The following is a 16,957-nucleotide window of genomic DNA, read 5'->3' as shown; positions in this document are numbered from 1 at the left end:
ACTGCCACTTGGAGTTTTTTAAAGGATTTTTTTGACGATGAGAGAAATATAGCAAATGTAGCAAATTATGTTCTCAAATTATCCTTCAATTAGTAGTGAAAAAAAAAACAGCAGTCAAATTATGGTAATCTAGTGCTGACTGCCTGTCACTCCATCACTATGCATATGGGCACTAAGAATCTAATTTCCACTAGGAGATGCTAAATAACATTGAATCTATTTGAAGTGTGTAGTTCAGTTTACTCCAGTATCTGTTCTTTGCTGCACTTACATCAAGCGCTTATTCACTACAGATGCACGTAAGAGAAACTGAAAATAATAGAACGCATTATGTCTGTGAAATGATGCCCTCCTGGGACCTAGCACCGTGTGAAGTCGGACCACTGGTCACATCCTTCAGTTGAAGCTCCCACACCATCAGCTGTCACCCTGTGAAGCGATTCCAGAAACGCTGCAGGAGCTTTGTAGCTGTGAAATGTCGTCTTTGCTGTGGCAGCCCGCTGCAAGGGTCAGTCCCGTGCAGCCAGGCATATAGTTGTAGGCCTCCACATCACAGAGCCTGGCTGTTTCAAGTAAAGAAAGCAGAGAGGTCACAGAGTCTGCTGTGACAGAAGTTGGGCAGATAGAGGCTCATTTCAGGACTGAAGGAGTGGGAAGTGACAAAAGTGTTTGAGGAAAGGAAAAAAGGAAGTGGGAAAAGCTTTATGAAAGGCAATTGTTACTATTCAGAGAATGAGTCAATTATTCTGACAAGTACAAAAAAACCCTTCAAACTAAAGACTACAATGATATAAAAAGCAGCACATTTCTTTATCCTACCTTTGCCATATTATGCAGATACAAGAGGGAGAGTACTTGACTTTATTTAAAGAGATAAAAGATGGTACATTTTACTGTTAATGTTAGGCGTAGGGAACATTCAGTTTTACTTGAAATGGCTCCACATTTGTACTGCAGAGGTTTCCTTTCTCTCAGCCTGAGAGGCCATGCAGTTTTGCTTTAAAGTCTTACATAGAGGTGCATAAAATACAAATCTGGACAGAAGGAATACAAAATAACTCAAATGACTTTATCAGGTTAGTAGAATATGACTCTTCTTACAAATGGTTTTGGAGATAAAGATATATATTTTTACATCATATCACTAGTCTTGATTTGTTAATTATTGAAACTTGTTTGTTTTAGGAGCTCAAATAGATTTTCACAGAGACCTTGCTTTGACTCTGTGGTGATCCAGAACATGAAGATACACTGTTAACAGCTGGAACAATGAAGGGACAGCATATTTTGACCCTAATGACACTTATTGTGATTTCCAGTTTGATCATAGTTTAGATGGAACGTGTTGAAATCACTGTGACTGAGTTTTTTTTGCATTCTATTAACTGCAGTTTTGCCTAATTTCATAAAGTATCACAAAGTATCTTAAGTCTTATTAGAGTGTTGTACAGCTGAGTGAGTCTATGATGGTTTTTTTGTTTTGTTTTTAAATTTGATTAGGTTTTATAATTTAATTTCCCTGTTTGCCTTATTTTACCACTTGTGTTCCTTAAATCACTATTTTTTATATTGATTTATGGAACACAGCTGTCATAATTTTATATTATTTCTCTTAAGTAATGTATTATTCAGTGTTGAAAGTGAGCGGTAAGGTAGGTTAAAACCTTAACATTGTGAAAATCTTCTCTCTTGAGAATTTTCAGCTACGTGTCCATGATTTATACGCTAAGGTTAAAGGTTGACTGTTTTGTTTATGACTGCTAGTGCGAAAGTTGTTTCACATTGCCTGCTTGAAGTGGTCAAACTATGAAATGAAGCTGATTTTTAGACCCAGTCAAAGTGACTCTGTTTGAAATGGACCCCATATGGAAACAATCTCCAGCCTACATTAGCACTGTCCAGATTGGTTAACCCAATGGATACCATTGCTGCCTCGGAGGGCTACACCACAACTAAGCTGATGAATGACTGCTCCATGTGAAATCACCCGACCTGAAGTAAGGTTATAGCACTTTAGCTCACCCTCCATTAAAATAAACACGAGAGAAACACAGTTTAACAACACAAACATGGCTGCTGAGTGAACTGTTGGATTTGATCAGCGTTTGAGATTTATGTGGTTCAGTTCAGCTGAAACCATTTCCTTGGTTAAAGTCAAAATAGTACAAATTGTCAGCAGTACCTCTGCCATGTAGTCATCTGGGAAACTTTTGAAACATTGTGGGGGAGCCCAGTAACCTCACATTCATCTTCAGGGAGAAACGTTAAAGACCTCCACGGCATCGTATAAATCTTGCTGTGCAGCCTGAGCCTGTGGAATGGAACATGAAGAATTGAGTTATGAATCATCCAAACGGAGGTTTTATGAATCACAAATGTTACAGTACGGCAAGACATACAGTAGAAATAAGACAGTGTTGTGACAGAAGAATGAAGAGAAAGTCCACTTTATCAGCAGACTCTCGCTTTTGTATAAAAGTAGCTTTGCTGTGAGGTTGAAGTTCCGGCAGTCATACGATTGCAATAACATAAGTGAACCACCAGCCATGGCTAATGTTTCTGTAACTCATTAATTTAAGCGTTCTTTGTGAATACAGTGGATTCAGCATTATAAGGTCCCATATTTTCTATTTTACTTTTTACTCTTTGAGTGAAAAAGGCCAATCACACTGTTTGGGTTAAATGGTAAAATTGGCTGCATATTTACTACATGGTTAAGATAAACAGAAAAACAACCATAAAAAATTCATAGGGAAAATTCCTTCATTTTAAACATTGCACAGTTTTTTTATTAACCTGTCCAGTTCAGCAGTAGCAAACAAACTTTTGGTCTGAATGCTTTTTTGTGCCAAACATATTTTGCTTAGACTATCTGTAGGCTCCTCTTGTTATTGTTTTTGTTTTATTTATTTACTTTATTATGTATATTATTGTCCTGTGGATGTTATACTGGCACAGACAGGGGTTAAAGGTCAGATTGGTGAAAGATAAGAGAAGAAAGCAGAGAAATAGAAGAAGAAAAGGGGAGAAAAAAGGATGAAGTAAACAGACATGCTGGGTCTCCAACTGCTGCTTCTGTAACAAAGTACTCTCCAATGATACTTAGCACCAAAAAGACAAAACAGAGGGAGGTACACAAACAAATATACAGCTTTGCTGTGTGTTTGTTTCTGTGTGTCTGTGTGTTAGTATTTGGCATAGAGTGTACTTGAAAAATGAGGGTGAGAGTTTGCAATAATGCCATCCCCCCCCAAGAGCCAGCGGCAGACAGGGAAAGACCCAGGAGACCCCAGCCGTCCACAGCAGCCGAAAGAGCTAAAAATCTGAGGACACACATCCTGATAACAACCAAGTGTCCACCCTAGCCGTGGGAAGAGGGAGGCCCCGGACGGAGCTCCAACAGCCAAGGGTAGGGGTGTCAGGAGAAAAGAGGCAGCGGGCAGCTGACCCTGCTAGAGGCCAGCCACCCCTCTGAGAACCACCCGAAACCCGGCAGAGCCCCCACCACATGATGAAGAAGCCTAAGCCACCCCACCCCCAAGAGAGCAGGCCAGAGCACAAACTTAAACAGACATTTCAAAGAAACTGTAATAAGTCATTTTATTTATTTGTTAATATGGTGTGTGGTAATTTTAGTACTGTTTACTGTGCCCAAATTTGATGATGTTAAGTACAGGCACTAACAGTAGTTTTAGTACATGTCTGCCAGTACAGTCTTATAGGGTTGCTAATGTTGTTGTCAAATTTTTGTATTTCTTCCTAACAGAAAACTACACAGCACATATTTTGAGGTTGAATGACTGTTGCCTGGAGGTGTTTTATGGAGTTGTGGTTGAGAAATAGCTCCAAAAAACGTTTGTGTTGAGGAATTAGACGTTTATTGATAAGAATCAAATGAAATGAGTAAAAACATCAAAAGACTCTGCGCTCCATGGGCGATCAAACCCCAGACCTCCCACTCTGGACCAAAAACTTGTATTATACATGGAAACAATATCCATCCATTTACAGTTCAGTTCCTAACATCATACAGAACCACCCAAGAGATAACGCTCCTGTTTCAGCCATGTTTGCAGGGTATGCATAAGTTGATGAACTGGTGCGAAGACTTCATGTAATATTTTGTGTCGGCATTTGTTGTTCTGGACAATTTTCCAAGCAAAGCAAACCATTGTTGTTTTGTTCTTTTTACTCTCCTCAGCTCGGGTTTGAGGCTAATAGGATGTGAATTTTATATTTATAGTTCCTGCAAGATTAAGACTTGGACAATTAAAAAAAAGATCATTGTGCTATATGTGAAAGAGGTCAACTGTGAATGCCTGGATGCATTCTTTCTCTAAGGTCAAGCCAGACATTCCCACTGAGACCAAACATGGTCTGACTCATGTAGTGCAAATGAGGCATTTGAAACACACTGGCTATTCAGCTTTATCTCATCTTATCTTATTTTCATATCTCTTGTAGGACATTCAACACATCGTTGCTGGATGAGGCTAATACTTTCTTTTGGCTGTGGCATTTCAAACTCTGGGATGCAAAAGCAGCAACAATATTCAATTATGTGCAGCTTATTCTCGCAAGTCAGAACCATAAGCATGGTAGTAAGATGGCTTGTCTAGATAAGACACTTTCCAATATCAAGGGCTTCTCTCACATCCTGTGGGCAGCTGGTTGATGGACTGTTCATCATGAAAAAGGTCACATTTGTGAACCAATTACAATGGGAAACTTTCATAGAAAATTGGACATGAATGAGATCAGACAATTCTGTTATTCAGCCAGTTTCACTTAGTTTTATGAAAGATGATTGAGATAAACAGCAGCATTCACAACAAGCAGATACACGAGAATATCAAATTGTTGTATAGTTGCTTTTTTTTGGCTGAGATCTGTGTGAAAATCATTGATGTAAATATGTAATGGACACACAGTGTGCAGTATAGGTGAACTTATAATTTCTAAAAGCCTAAATTGTTTTTGACCATCTGTACTTACAGCCTTTATATTATTAGAATTTTGTCTTTCCATACATCTCAGATGCAAACGCCTGCAGAACCCTGTGAAAGTGAGTCAGTTAAGATGCTTGATCTCCATGTTTCAAATTAAAGAAAATAGTACGTTAGCTATAAATTTAATGACTCTCTCCCAAATGAAATGGCCTGAAAAAGTGAAAGTGAGCCCACCCATTCTCCCTCCTTCATTACCATTGAGCCCGGGGACATGCTTTGACCAGCAAATGGGTCAGGGGCGGGGGTCGTTATTTGAAGTCCTCACAATTTCCATTGATTACACATAAAAAGAGCCCATAAGAGGCTTGGTCTTGTAAAGCCCCTTCATTATGATTTCAGGGTGAAATAATCCAGTAACTATTTTCTTCATACACATGTGTTATATTCACAAATAATCGCATTTGTAATTTTAGAACGTACGGTACACAGACTGCATTTTGTGTGCAAAACTACACCTTTGAATTTGTTTTTCAGGTGCATTTGACATTAAATATTCTAGATATCTTTCAGATTTATTTCACATCATAAGCCTTGTGCAAGACGGGGGAGACTTTTATTGGAGGAGTTATTCTTAGGCATCAATATCACCTCAGGACATAATCTAATTACTAAGCAACGCCACGTCTGGAACAAACAATAAGTATATTATCTAGCACCAGTTTTCCATTACATCTAATGTTTGCTAATGAAATGAATGGATAAAAAAGAAAAACGGATAAGAGCATGTTCAAAGCTCAAAACATGTGCACCGGTGTCCCCAAACAAGTCAGAATTTCCCAAATGACTCAGTGTTCACATGCACAATCCTGCACAAACAAGTCAAGCACAGATCAGTTGCTGCATCAGGTGTTTCTGTTTATACTAAGATGCCGTAAATGTCTTATTCTCCAGATGGAAATGCTTCTGAAAGCCTGTGTTTACTGAAAGCAGACTATTCCAAAAAGTTTCATGATTGAGCTTAAGGGTGCAAAATCCACCAGGATGGAAAGTTGGATCCGAGCGCAAGCTGGAAATGTGATTAAGGCCTGAAACTCCATGGTAGGTGATCCACCCAACAAATCCCAAACCCTACACTGTAATTCTGTGGTTCCTCAGGAGGCATTTAGCATTTTGTTAACATAAACCTCTTTAGTGTGACATGGAATGAAGGCCCCTGAAGTGACAGATGTTTCTCTTAAATGTGATGGGGAATCAATTTTTAGGGGAGGATGTGGGGGTGGTGCCAGTGGGGCACACTGTGTGGTTGAGTAAGAGAAACTCAGATTGCTTCAGGCTTTCTGAAATCCAGTGTGGATCCACTCTTTCCTTTTTTCTTGGTGAAAGGTCTGCATGTTGATATGGACCTCTAGCTCAGGGCTAATAAACTGCACCGTCTCTTTTTCTCTCTCCTCTAGTCCACAGGTTACACAAACGACTTGGTATTATTTCAGATACTGGGGAGTTAAGGGCCGTCGTAGATCCAGCTGAGGTGCTCTCAAACTCAAATTGTTCAACATACTAAGTAAGTAAAAGAAAGGGCAGCTTTCTGTCTTTTGAAAAAGGACACTAATATGCACCCTGAAATTGGTTTTAGGTTCAAATAGGCAATTTCGGTTGAAACTTAATTGCTTGTGGGATTTGTGAAGACACTTTTTAGCCATTAAAATACCTTGGATGAAAATAGCCCCGCTCCATGTTTCAGATGATGGGCCATCTTCATCTTCTAACTGAAGGAATTGTATCACAGATTTTTCAAACACTACAGTGTTTGTTCAAATCTAATAGGACGGCTCAAGCATTGTAGAGGAAAAGAACAAAAACAAAGGCCTCTCTCATGAAGCTGGCGCTCTGTTTGTGTGGCTAGTTGAAGAGTCTTGAGACACCAGAGGGAAATCCACCAGACCTTCAAAGAGACAGCGCAGTGGGGAGTGTTGGCAGACTGCTGACTTGGACAGCTTGCACACCATGCAACACAACTTCAGTTAAGAGACCAGCTCCCACAAACAAAACATCACCCACTATTGTTGATGAGCAGGGTTAATGCATTTAAACTTACAAAGCGATTATTAACAACAGGCCATGTTAGCAATCCATCTGCTCTGCAATGATGCACATGATCGCTGCAGAAGAATACACAACTACTAATGGCTATTGTTAATACATGGTAAATTCATAGTAATTAGCTAATAACTGGTTAATAAATGGTTTTTAGGCCATGTCCACATAATCTGAGTGCAGTTCATTGATTTAAAACTTTGTGAATGATTCATAAATACAATGTATTACATCTAGGATTATTATTCAAAAGGTTAATCGATGTTTCTGTTACTTGATTTAAAATCACATAAAAAGGCAGCGGCAAAATCAAAGGACCTGAACCATTTCATTTTGACTCAGTGTGTGGTTTGGTTTAGTCAGCAAAAAGAAACGATTGTAGTTCCGGAATTAATGGACAAATTCACAGCATCACATGTTAAAAAATGATGCTGCACTACTCGGTGTGTACAAATGTAATGCCATTGAGATGGCATTACAGCCAGATTTCAAAACATGCTTTTACAAATGTATTCATAATAATTTTCTCAATTCATCCATTTTCTTACAGTTATCCAAATCAGGGTGGGGTCTGGAGTCTATCTGAGCTGCCATAAGGTGAGAAGCAGTTGCCACCTTATGGCAGAGACAGACGACCGCTCACCCTCACATTCACACCTATGGACAATTTAGAATCACCAGTTAACCTAACCCCACTAACTGCATGTCTTTGGACTGTGGGAGAAAGCCACAGAAAGCCATACCCAGAGAGAGAGCACACAGACATGGGGGGAACATGCAAACTTCACACAGAAAGGCCCTGGCCATATGGTGGATTTTAACCCAGGGCCTTCTTGCTGTGAGAGTAAACAGTTCTACTGTTACAAAGTAACATGTTACTTATTTTCACTAATGCAGTAATGAGATGCTAAAGTCAGTAATTACATTACACTTACAAATATGTTGTTACTTGCGTTACAAAGGTTACCTGCGCACTGGGCGGATTCCTGTGCACTTGCACTACAGTCAGCTGATTTGGCTCTTTGCAAGAGTCTGCACAAACAGCATGCTAACACAAAGCTAGCCAAGAACCCAGAGGGATGATCACAGAGTGAGTGCCAACCCTGTCCAAAGCCTAGCCTGAACTTCATGTTTGTATTTCACTGTGGCAATTGCGCGTAAGTCTCTTAAGGTCTGTTTTTATCTTTGCTTTGTGTTCACGGCTTTCTGTTAATGCATAAACCCTAAAAGAAAGATCTTACATGTGTTCTCATTAGGATGGGCAGCACAAGGTTCATCATGTTAACTATATGTTTCAGGTCACGAATGTAATGTAATGAGTAGTGTAACACATTGCTTTCTCAAGTGAGGAATTAAGTAATGTACCACGTTACTTTTAAGAAAAGCAGTGAGTAATGTGTAATACTGTACTTTTTTTGAGTAATGAACCCAACATTGGCCTGTATGTACCCTTTCTCGCCCTAACAGGTGGGCTAATCTCAATGCAACTTTGCACTAACTCCATCACACATACAGGAATGATTAAAAACTATATTTTTTTTTCAAAAAGATTGTAAATTATATATCAATTAAAATTCTTAGAATTTTCCTATATGTAAGGTTTATTTCATCATCCGCCTGCAAATGTGATGTTACATTCTCTGTGTTTTCTTTCATGTCACTTTAAACGTATGTCACCTGCATGTAACTCAACAGATCACATTTGTGTACTCTACAGAATTTTGTTTAAGTCGCCACTAAATACACAGTGAAGAATTTCAAAAGGTATTGCAGGACTAACAAAAACTGCCTCTGGGGCAGCTTTTGGATAGTATCTAATAATAAAATATTTGGTACATGTTGGCCGATGTTGACAAAGGTGAAGGTGACAGGGCTGTAGGTAATCTCAAATTTACAGCATCAGAAATGCTGATATATATACTTCTAATTCAGTTAAAGGTGGATACTGTGTCTCTATCTATAGATATATATGAGGCATATGTGAATTACTAAATGTGTTTTCATACAATAGCACTCTCTCTGACATACACAGGAAGCCACTGAATTATAGATGCAGAAACAGGAAATTCCTCCCTTTGCCCTCCGTCACTCAGGCTGCGACCTTGTACTAAATCAATTAGTAGTGCTGCAGGCAATCAGAAGACCTCCCTGGAGACGTTATGAATGTTCCCTTAATTCATGAGGGCCTCTTGGACCTCTCTCCACAGTGACTACCTGATGGGTGGTCACGGCTCCTGTTCATACAAACAGGGCTGTGATTTCACGCCGCGCAAATCAAAGAGCAGCAGGGGTGAGATTGTTTTGTTTCCTCTACAGTGCAGCATCCTGTCTTGTCCATAGAGGGTCCTCTCATGTGTGGTTACTGTTTCCACTGGATGACCACTGTGAAGGTTCCTCATTTTGTCCATAGCAAATTGCGGTATCTGCCTTCTGGTGGCTTTTGTCCTTTATAGCGATGGCTCAAGGTAAGTGCTGATATAAAAACAAATTATGGTGTGATTATCTTGGCTAAAAATGCCAGGATACATAATGGTGATTACTTTTAGAGCCCAAGTAGAATTAAAGATAAGATCTCAATCGTCTTTAGTGCTGAGACAATTAATCAATTAACTGATTGATATCAACAAGCATATAATTAATAGTTATTTATTTACACTGAAATCTATGTTAAATTAAAATATGTATAAAATATCAAATTCTAACAGCTAAAATGGATCTACTTGTTTTTGTTCTGTTAAATAATAGTGAAAAATCGAAAATCAAAATGTTACCCAACATTTTTCAGAAAAAAAAAGAATTGTCTGCTTGTTATTATTGCTATTGCACAAAACACTCACGACACAGGACCACATGGTGAAAATAGAAAAAAAAGAGAAGAAAATATGTAAAATATTGGCAAATAGCACACATTAGTTCTGCTAATTTCACATGCTCCAGGCTAATCTGCAAATTTTACATTCATAGCTCTGATCTCCAGCCGAGCTTGGTGTTTCCGTTTGGGAAACCTGACACTTACTCAAGCTTCCAGCCATTCAGTGTTTTTCAGCAGGATCAATGCTGCATCTGTGTCTTTCTCCCCATGGGACCCTGTGGGATGTAGTCCTTCTCCAGCCCAGTGGATCCTGAATCTTCCCATTCACTCTGGCTCCCCCGAGGACACAAGGGCACATTTCCTATGGACTTGAATAACTCTGCATTTGTGCAGTGTATTGGAGAATGGTTGTATCATAAGAAATGCCTTAACACATATGGTTTCAATCACTATTATCATGAACGGGGCATGTATTTCTTTAGATAGTAGAACAGTGGATTACTCATATTATCCTCAGTATGTGTGGGGGGTGGGGGTAGACTACACCCTGTAACTCCTCATACTCGTATAGCACACAGTTAGGAAACAGATCCAGGCTCAGATCAAACAAAACGCTGGGGTTTTCTGTGATTAACTGGGACTTTGAATTGATTTCCCTTGGTGATATATCTGTAACATCAGTATGAATTTAAGATGAGAAACTCCTCAGGGGCTTACACGCTGCACAGGAAAATAAAAACTTATACTCATACTCACTCAGGAGTTAAGAGTATGTAACTAACGAGGCTTGGGGAAATTGAACATGAAATTTAATAAAGCAAATGATTCAGATTTAGTTAAGCCTTTTTATTCATCACACGAGCTAATGAGTAACTGTGGAAAAAGGAAGTTATTAATTTTTTCAAGTGGAAAAAAGTCTGGTATGGATTTTTTCCCCTTTCATTTTAAACTTTGCTGGGTTTTATATATAAAAAGTAAAATAGCAGTAATTTCCTCATTTGGTTTGACCCATTGCAGTCACCAGCCTTCTTTCAGTTCTCAACAGCATAATGAGACAGTTATTACTTCAGCTAATGGTTATTGCATAATTATCTCAATCAGCTTTGATTGTACCGCTACTTTTTCAGCACTTGTAACAAGCATCTCTGTGCTTCACTCTGTGAAGGTGAAAAGAAATGAATGAATGAATTTTTACAAGTTTTTACCTTTTACTTACCGATTTTTCTAAAGTTGGAGATAATCATGGACAGAAAGTGTTTTCCCACCTAACTCACTCACTTTGGTGCTATGTGCGAGTCCTTTAAGTCATATAGCCAGATTTCAAAACATGCTTTTACCAAGTGTAACTACTGACTCATTAAAAGTTGCACATCTAAAATCTTCATGAAATCTGCAGTGTTTAAAATAAATAAATACCACATCATAATTACTATACCTTCATGGGAATCGATTTAAGAGCATCCAAATGGTTGATGCTAAATGGTTAGAACCTGCTTATAGAGTGACAGCTGGAACCTGTCCTCAGATAGCGGTCGGTTGTTTTCTCTGCTGAAGCTTTTGCTGTCATCAGGCCAACACTGAAAGAGCTCTCTAAGACCAGGATTATATTTGGTTGCATACACTATAGATTAGCTGTCGTTCGAGCCCATTCTCACTCCCAGGGCATCCATTAGTGCAGTTTTGTCAAAATAGCTGGCGTCACTCATTTATGCACTAGGTGTCTTTTGGTGTCTGTGTCTTGATGCACCGGTTAATGCACTGATGAGAAGGATCAGGCCCTCTCAGCCCTTCATTTGTCAACATGAGTGTGTTTTAAGTGGAACAACAATGTTTTGCTGTACCTAATCATGTTTCAGTACCTATACCTTACCAAGACGTTTTCAGAGCTTAAACCTAACTATTGAATGAAAGCATGAATAAAAGCATAAAATATAAAAGATTCCCAGAAACAATTAATTCCCTCCCTGAGCCTGGTTCTGCTGCAGGTTTCTTCCTGTTTAAAGGGAGTTTTTTCTTTCCATTGTCGCCTAAATACTTGATCATAGCGGGTCATATGACTGCAGGGGTTTTCTCTGTTTTCTTTATGTTATTGTAGGGTCTTAACCTTAGAATATCAAACACCTTGAGGCAACTGTTGTTGCAATTTTGGGCTATATAAATAATATTGAATTGAATCTGTTCCATTCCAGGATATTTTTTCTTCCATTTGATAGATAAGCAAATATGTGTGAAATGTAATAATCGCAAATGTATAAAAGTTCTGTGACTCTTCTTATTAAAAAAAAAAAAATCAAAATCATACCTGATCTAACTTTAGCCGTTCTTGTACTTCAAGCATAGCTGCTATTTTTAAATGTACCTCCAATTCAATTGAGTTCAGTTCAGTTTAATTCAATTTTATTTATATAATCACAGCTGATGTCCCCATGGACCTCAACCTTGCACAACTAGGAAACATGAACTGACCTGTCGAGTGTCTTTACTGTAGTGAGGGATATTCTGCTCAGAAGAGTCCACGGCGTACTTAAAACCAGTTTCAGCTCAACAAGTATTCTGTATCAATTAGGCTGTATTAGACTGGAGTTCTAATACACAACACTGCAAACTGTCTCTTGCTTCTTGTACAGAAATAAACTTGAAAGCCACCAGAAGTTTGCTTTGTTTACACACTGTGCAATTTCTGATGAAAAGGTCAGAAGAGAAGGAAAAAAGAATAGTTTTAGTGAGCCTATATAGCCTAGATAAGGAACTGAAGGTGAGTGAACTTTGTAATACAAAAGTACTCTGACGTTTGAGCTGTTCATTAATTGGTATGTCTGCCTCGTATGACAAAAGTGACGTCAACAGCGGCAAATGTCAACTGCAGTTATACACCTTTTTAAACAGGCTTTCTGATAATGAATAGTAGGAACTGGGTCTGAAGCACCAAGTTGGTAAAAAAAAAAAATCCAAACTATTTGAAAAAAAGACTCAGTGAAAAATATCAACTGGTAACGGCTTTCCACTGTTAAAAAGACATAGGTTACCTGTTTGAACTGTTACAGATTTAGGTTAACAGCTTTGACGTACATTTTTGACGAGGCGCATCAATTAATCTTTCTGCTCTTTCAGTAAAGAAACATTCATAACTTTCTGATCTTTGTCTGTATGCATAAATTGCGAAAATGCCCGTATAAGCAGCTGTTTATTCTTTGCAGTATATCATGCTGATGTAATGAACCACTAGAGAAAAATGTCTTAAGGGAAAATGGAAGACAAAGAAGAGCTCAACAGTTCTTAATTTCTCATCTTTGCAAAAAAATGAAACGTGTAAAGCATGTTATATTGCAGTGATTTCCAGTATAACTATGAAGTGCAAGCACTATGAGATCTGGGGACCCATAGTTGCAACAGTTATTTATTAAAGCAGGAGGGGATGACACCTACAGCAGATTGCCTTATTATTTATAATGCTTGCTGCACATTATGTGAGTGGTTTTACAATGACAGCTTATGAGAGCACTGCTGTGAAGAGAGTTAAGCTAAAATCATGACATAACTTCTCTCGTGGCAGTCACTGACAGGTCATTTATTTAAAGTTTCTAAACGATTTATGTAAGTTGTGCTGTGTATGCAGTAAATGTACTGCTTTGTTGAAATTACACACTGAATTTTACATTGGAGCTTAATAACGAGAATTTTATAATGAAAACAATAGCCCAAACAATAACTTACCTTCATAATAAAGATGTATATTAGACCAATATCAATGCTGTGCTGATTACATCGAAGAAATTCTGAAAGCTTCACCACTTATAGTGTTGAGAAAATAATAACCCAAGATAATTGAATTAAGAGTAACTTACTTACTTTTCATAAAAATGCTGCATATTATGAATAACCTTCAGTTGTCTTTTTGTAGTTTTGCCTGCTGTTCTGATTAGATGGATCTGATGTGTACGGAAGCGTAGAGCTGCCACCCAGGCAAAAGAAAAATAGAAGTATATCACGTTATAACGTGAAAAGTTTATTGTTCTAACAAGATACTTTTCATGTTTGTACAATATACTTTTCACGTTTGAACAACATAATATCACGTTATTACAATATACATAATTATCACGTTCGTACAATATAATATTTATATATATACATAATTATCACGTTCTTACAATATAATATTTATATTGTACGAACGTGATAATTATGCATATTGTAATAACGTGATATTATATTGTTCAAACGTCAAAAGTTTATTGTACAAACATGATAGTATATTGTACAAACATGATAGTATATTGTACAAACATGAAAAGTATCTTGTTAGAACAATAAACTTTTCACGTTATAACGTGATATACTTCTATTTTTCTTTTGCCTGGGTGGCAGCTCTACGCTTCCGTAGATGTGATGTAAATCTGGTCAAAGTTTAATAACCATAGTTAGGTCCATAATTTGTGGACAAAGACACATTTTGCAGTTTTGCCTCTCTGTCACTTCATCAAAAATAAAACGTGACTGAAGTGGTGTAGATGTTTAGTTAAAATTCAGGGGGTTAGAAGCGGTTTAGAAACACGAACAGGTGTAAAGGGAGGCAGCCTGACTGGATCTGCTTGTTACCTGTTGTAGTTCAGGGCCTGGCTGCTGGGGTCGGCACTCACTCAGCTTTCACTCTGGGTTCTTGGCTAGCTTAGCGTTAGCATGCTGTCTTGCCAGATGCTAGCAAAGAGCCGAAGTTGTGTTAGCAGCATAATGCTGCTGGGTGGAGTTTTTTTTCTCATTACCATTTATCTTGTCCTTTTTTGCATTAAAAATAAATGTGCATGCTCTGGACTGCGTTGCTATTTTCCGCCTCTGACACGCAAGCTGAAAGCAGCTGATTGTAGTGTGAGTGCAAGAACTAATCCTGGAGTACAGGAAGTCAGGAGTGGCTGCCAGATAGCGGTGAGGTGAGCGGTAGGAAAGGGATGACATCAGGGATAGAGTCTGAGCCATCTCTTGTTTTTTCTTTTTTAAAGATGTGGTCTGGCCAAACTCTAGATGACTTGAAGTTCACATTGTGATGCTTGCAGATAACATTGTAATTCATAATGAGGTGGAAGTGAGCTTGGAGAGGTGGAGGTATGCTCTGGAAAGAAGAGGTATGCAAGTCAGTAGAAGAAAGACAGAGAGACAGGTGGAAAGTTGAACATGTAAGGAATACAGATAGTGAAAACACGAAGACCTCAAAGGAGCTTCATGCATGTTGTTAAGGAGGTCGTGCAGAGGGTTGGTGTGACAGAGGAGCATGCTGTTAAAGGGAGTTGCTGAAAGAAGAACATGAAGAAGATGCTCTGCTTTACTGGAGTCGCCTTTAGCTTCTCCTTGTTTGTGAGCCTCTCTGTCTCTCTGCCTTCACTTTTGTCTTCAGTAAGTGTGGTGATTCACATGGTCATTAAAGAATATCCAATTTCTTTGACTTGACACTTAGCCTCCTTGCAGTTTGCTTTGGGTCATTATCCAATTGGTTTTGCAGCATTTGCCTGAATCTGATTTGAAATGATAGCCCTGTACACTTCAGAAATTCTGCTATTATCAATAAATAAACACTTCCTATTCAGTTCATACATGTCCGTGTCATAACATTGTCTCCACCATGTTTGAAAGACAGTGTGATATGTTTTAGATCATAAGCTGCTTCACTTCTTTTCCAGACTTTTCTCTTCCAATCATTCTGGTAAAAGTTCTTCTTGGTTTCTGGTCCAAAGGTGTTTTTCAGAACTGTGAATACTCTTTTGAGTGTTTTACCAACTTTACATCAATAATATTCCAAATTAAAAAATGATAATAATAATAATGATAAATTTGAGCATGACATTTAAAGAACCTTTGTTCTAATATTGCCTACCAACCAACATAAGCCTACTCTGTCTAAAGAATTCTGAGATAGAGTCTACTTTCCCCATTATTGTAAAGAGTATACACTGCATACATAGTGCTAGATTTGAAGGTTGAACAAAAAACAATAAAGATGGAACAAGTTTTACTTAAGCAGTAAAAAAGGAGTAAAAAAGTAAAAAAAAAGAGAACAACTTAAAAAACCAAACACAATTAAAAAGACTCTTTATATGCGACTGTTGTTTATGGCAAATATCTTTGTTTGACCTAAAATCAGCAATGGAGATCACACTAAATGAGAGGTATCCCTCTTCCATAACCCCTATCTATAATTCATGAAGTAATGGGATACACGGCACACAACATGGAATTTACCATAGAGCATAGTACTATGCAATATTCATGTAAACCTCAGGCCAGTATGAGGAATGCAAGGTACTGAAAGTCATACAGAGCTGAATACTGCATGACTTGAAGGATAACATCGAGTTACCTTGGGGCCAAAAGATTGAATCACTACTTGACGTAAGAGCTGTCATACTCCTTACATACAACACAGATGGTGAAAAAAAATTAAAAATTATTATCACATATGTTGCCACAGCTTCCCAACAAATCCTCTCACAAGCAGCTGCTACATTCCTTGTTAGTACAAATCAAGCAGCAGCAGCATTATAACAACAACACATGAAAAAACCAAAAACTCCACAAAAACAGCTTGCAAACTGCTGTCTGGATTTTTTAAGTTGCACCCCCTCTGCACAGCCAAACAGATAATTTCATGAATAACTACTTGCATAGATGCAGGGCTCATCAAAAATTGTAAATTCATTTTTTTTCCTGCTTGAAGACAGATACGTGGCTTCAACCACTCACTCTGCAGCCTATTAAATAAAGACACAAGGTAAATTGTTACTTCAGCTTGTTTGAGGGGGAATGAAAGCGGTGAGGACTTCAAAGGGTTTCTGAATACATTATGGAAATTATGTAAAATGTTCTATGAAGACAATTATAAACCGTGAGTTTAAAAGAGAAATTTGGGCACTTGAACATTCTGGTATGTGTTGATGTATGTAGGTGTTTAGCGAGTGGCAAATAAACAGAAAATAACAACCTATGTTTATATGTGAGGTTACTGTGAGATAACTGCAAAGGTAATTGAGCTGGCTGAGATGTTTGGCTTAGAACCACTATGGAAAACAACTTTGGCTCCCATTTTGACCTTTGCCCTAACCATACGGTGCCT

This window comes from Oreochromis aureus, linkage group 2 (genome assembly GCF_013358895.1).
Source record: "Oreochromis aureus strain Israel breed Guangdong linkage group 2, ZZ_aureus, whole genome shotgun sequence".
NCBI classification, from domain to species: Eukaryota; Metazoa; Chordata; class Actinopteri; order Cichliformes; family Cichlidae; genus Oreochromis; species Oreochromis aureus.
The sequence above is the reverse complement of the archived record's forward strand: the minus strand, read 5'-3'. Positions refer to the sequence as shown.